This window comes from Bos javanicus, chromosome X (genome assembly GCF_032452875.1).
Source record: "Bos javanicus breed banteng chromosome X, ARS-OSU_banteng_1.0, whole genome shotgun sequence".
NCBI lineage: Eukaryota > Metazoa > Chordata > Mammalia > Artiodactyla > Bovidae > Bos > Bos javanicus.
In genome coordinates this window covers 101485450-101490257 of record NC_083897.1, presented here as the reverse complement: position 1 = coordinate 101490257, position 4808 = coordinate 101485450, and the positions used below count along the sequence as shown (strand labels likewise).

Here is a 4808-nt window from a genome sequence, read left to right as displayed (position 1 = left end):
ACCTTTCTGAATTCCTGAACATAAGACAGAGTAAAATGATTGTTTAATGCCACTAAGTTTGGTGATAAATTGTAACACAACCATAGTAACCATGATAGCCCTACAATCTTCCAGCGCCCTACTTAAATGCCAATTCCTATAGGAATCTTCCCTAGTCTGATATAATTTCTACCTTCCTGAAACTCTCATAGCAATTAGTTTCTCAAATATTTCAATTATGGTTGGCCTCATATTAAAGTTATTTGTGTGCTTGCCTTTTCCTTCTAATCCAGTCATCTTGAGCAGAGGAAGAATGTGATATTGGTATTATTAGTCTTTATATTCTGGAACTACTAATCCTGTGGGTTTTATCAAGTAGATACTTAATAAATGTTTACTGTCCTGAACTAAATTGAGGAGATAAGGAATATCTTATTCTCCACGAACAGGGGAGAGTTATAAATCTCTTGGCCTGATGGAACTACAGTCTTCTGTGACATTCCAGACCCAAATAGAAGAGTAAAAAGCCCTCATATAAAGCCATCATATAAAGAGTAAAAAGCCCTCATTAAATAGGAGAGCTAATGTTGTGTTGTATCATTGAAGAGAATTGGGTCCACCGCTTCCTACCTACATGACCGTGGTAAGCTACTTCTCATCTCAGGATTTCAGTTATCCCTTCTATACAATGGATTGATAGTGTCCACCGACTAGAGTTCTCCTGAGAAGAAAATCAGATAACTTCTGTAAAGCACTTAGTTTGAAGCTTCAGTAATAACCCTTTAATAAATGGTCGCTATTCATATTATAGGTAGCAAGTGTACATTAAAATTCCTGAGATGACATTCATCTCACAGTTTCATTCTTTTCTACACAATGATTTGTCACATAAATCACTAAAAGCTATTTATAAGACTCCTTTAAAATACATTCACAGACCATAAATAATCCTTTGCCAGACCATTTGTCCTGATTTTTGTTTGAAAAAATGTGGTCACCATATCCATAGACCAGAGGACCAAAATCTCCTGCTTTTGAAGGGTCACACCCTGTACTGTGAGTACCATGAGGGACCGAGCCTTAGTCATGTCCACACAGCAGCGGTGCTCAGAGGAAGGATAGTATCTAAAGCTGGATTTGATTGCCAGCTTCTGCTCTGACAACACTGACCTCAAGTTGTTGTAGCTTCGACTGTAGACAATGCTTCCCAGAGACACAAGATGAGGCAAAACTCCAAAAGTGGCATTGGGAAGCAAAATGTGGACTTTACTAAGCGGTGCACAATTCCAGGGCTCATCATTACATTACATGTTGAGTTCCAGGGGGAGCTATTCACGTAGGATATAATGTAATTACTAGTGTCTTTTGGAGTTGTGCAACATGACAGCCTAGATCCTGGAGCAAGTGCCCTTTACACAATCTGCCTTCCCTACTGCAGAAGAAAGAAAATAAAAAGCTAAAACATACTCCACCCTAATTGGCATCTGTAAGTTCTCTCAAGTGTGGGTACCAAGAAGTACTTTATTCTGGAAAAGAGGATAAATAATTTATGCAATGATTATTTTACAAGATGTGAAGACATACTCTCAACCTATTACCTAACATAAAAGGCTCAAAACAGATCTGGCTTTCTTATTTTTCCAAAGCAAAGAAAATTCTTTCAGCATAAAATTTTCTTAAACAAATATTCCAATGTTCTTTTCTCAAAAAGCACCCCTTATTCCACCAAAACAAGCCAAAATAAAGTGGTTCACAACCCTATTCATTATACAACATCAACATTTATGAGCAGGACAATAGTGGGGAATATAATGAAAGAGGAGCATTTGAAATGTACCCCCAAATTTATTTTAAACATAATGAGGGTTTTTTAAAAAGTAATCCAAAGTGCGCTCAGCGGCCCTGCGGATCTGTGTCTTGCTTCAACAGTGCTTGGACGGAACAGACCCAGGGACGCCCCTTGCTTCAGCCTCTGACCACCCTCCAACCTTTTTTCCAGTCGCAACCTCCAGAGTCTGTCACTCAGCTGTCCACGATCACCGGGACCAGCCACCATTTTTTAACTCCCTATTATTACCAACCAATCATGAGCTCCCAGATTCGTCAGAATTATTCTACCGAGGTGGAGGCCGCCGTCAACCGCCTGGTTAACATGCAACTGCGGGCCTCCTACACCTACCTCTCTCTGGGCTTCTATTTCGACCGCGACGATGTGGTCCTGGAGGGTGTGGGTCACTTTTTTCGTGAATTGACCAAGGAGAAGCACGAGGGCGTGGAGCGTCTCTTGAAACTGCAAAACCAGTGTGGTGGCTGCCCCCTCTTCCTGGAGATGGCAGAAGCCATCTCAAGATGAGTGGGGTAAAACCCAGGACGCTATGGAAGCCACCCTTCTCATAGAGAAGAACCTAAATCAAGCCCTGTTGGATCTGCATGGCCTGGCTTCTGCCCGCGGAGACCCCACATCTGTGACTTCCTGGAGAACCACTTCCTAGATGAGGAAGTGAAACTCATCAAGAAGATGGGTGACCACCTGACCAACCTCCGCAGGCTGGCTGGTCCCCAGGCTGGGTTGAGTGAGTATCTCTTCGAAAGGCTCGCCCTCAAGCACGACTAGGAGCTTCTGGAGACCAGTGGCCATTGAAGAACCCACCTAACATCAGGGCTGCCTGAAGCCCCTCTCTGCGGCCACTAGGCAGCTTTTTAACACCCTGGAGCCCTCTCTCAAACCTTGGACCAAATGGAAACAATAAAGCTTTTTGCAGCATAAAAAAAATAAAATAAAATAAATGAAAAGTAATCCTTGGGACTTCCCTGATGGTTCAGTGGTTAGGACTCAGTGCTTTCCCTGCTGTGGCCTAGGTGCAATCCTTGGTGAGGGAATTAAGATCCTGCAAACTGCAAGGTGCAGCGGAAAAAAAAAAAAAAAATCCTTGGCTTTATTCTATAATGTGTGCATTTTGTATTCTGTGTGGGGATTCCTTTGGGTGGCTTAGATAATACAAAGCCAATACTGAAGCATAAAGCTGGAGTACACTCAAATAAACCCAGAGGCAATGTGTTCACAGAATGGAAACTTCTAGCACTGAGGGTCTTTGAAGAGCTAGCTTAAGTCCATCTTAACCCTCTCTGTTCCAGCATCTCCATTTTCTTTTATGTTGTCCTCAGTGGAAATGGGAAAACTCTCCACCATTGAAACCCCTTGCTATATAGGTGGTCAGCCTTTCCTCTTAAGTACAGGTCATTGGGTTCCCAAACATTTACCAGCAGAGAAAACCCTGCCACCCATGCACTCTGGCTTTCTTTTATTGGCTGTTTATGCCAGCCCCTGGATGAAGTGGGAGATGAAGGCAGTGAGAGGGGAGTATGGACCTTCATTAGTGAAAAAGAATTGGGGGGCTTCCCTGGTAGTCCAGTAGTTAAGACTCTGCACTTCCACTGCGGGGGATGCAAGTTCAATTTCTGGTCGAGGAACTAAGATCCCACTTGCTGTGTAGCCAAAAAAATAAATAATAAATAAAAATTTTTTAAAAGAATTGGAATAGGCTGATGTGAAAAGTGTAGACCCAAGAGTCCTTCTCCTGGGGCTTCTTCTATACTAAATACATTTTGTAGTTCTGAAACCTTTCATTATAATTGAGGAGAGCTCTTCAACGATAATAATAAACACAATTTCTACTATCTTTTCAATACTCTTTATATAACCTCACCCAGGACCAAACACACTGAATTTTCATAATAACTTTGCAAGATAGGTATTATTGTTGTTGTTATTTTACTGAAAATTAAACCAAGACTCAGAAAGATAAGGGCATAGAGTTAGAAGGCAGTGGAGCTGGGATTGGATCTCAAGTGTGCTGACCTGAAAGCCCACAGCAGGCTTCCTCTGGCTTATGCAAACCACATTGTAGGTTAGACCACATATCCTCTAAAAGCGTTGGTCAAAGTTGGACTCAGAATCTCCCTATGAATCCCAAATATTCCCCTCCCATCTAGGTATTCTGTGCTTTTTGATTTAAAAAAAATTGAGACCTTTTATTTTCCTATATCCTAGAAAATACTAACCCTTCCTATCCTTACCCTTTGGCCATGGCCCTCCCCATCATCTACTTTTCAGCACTCCCTGGTACCCATAGCAAATGGAAGGGCCATGAGATCAGTGGTCATATGGCCATCAAGATGGAAACAAACTTTTACACAGACAGGTGTCCCAGTTCCTCTGGAAACAAACATATTTTTAAAAGTAGGGATACACAGCTCCAAATATGCTAATAGGATGTGCTCGGGCTCAGTCACCTCCAACTCTTTGCAACCCTTTGGACTGTATCCCTCCAGGGTCTTCTGTCCATGGGATTTTTCAGGCAAGAATACCAGAGTGGCTTGCCATTTCCTACTCCAGGGGATCTTCCTGACCCAGGGGTTGAACACACCTCTTCTGCGTCTCCTGCACTGCAGGGAGATTCTTTATCCACCAAGCCATCAGAGAAGCCCAAGATGGCGCTAGTGGTAAAGAACACACCTGCCAGTGCAGGAGACTTAAGAGTCACGGGTTCAGTCCATGGGTGGGGAAGATCCCCTGGAGAAGGGCATGGCAACCCACTCCAGTATTCTTGGCTGGAGAATTCCATAGATAGAGGAGACTGGTGGGCTACAGTCCACAGCATCATAAAAAGTCAGACATGGCCGAAGCGACTTAGCATGCACACACTACTCCAAATACACTAACACCAAAATAAGACACAGCATATATTCACTCTTTCACTAATACTTGATGAGCAATTAAGATGATAAAATTTTCCCTAACACTTTCATACATTGCTAGGATGAATCTA

At 42.6% G+C, this 4808-nt stretch overlaps 1 pseudogene; it reads left to right on the top strand.

The window, feature by feature from the left end:
* The first annotated feature begins 2016 nt into the window (after positions 1-2016).
* Positions 2017-2772, top strand: LOC133242723 (ferritin light chain-like; annotated as a pseudogene).
* Positions 2773-4808: the final 2036 nt, after the last annotated feature.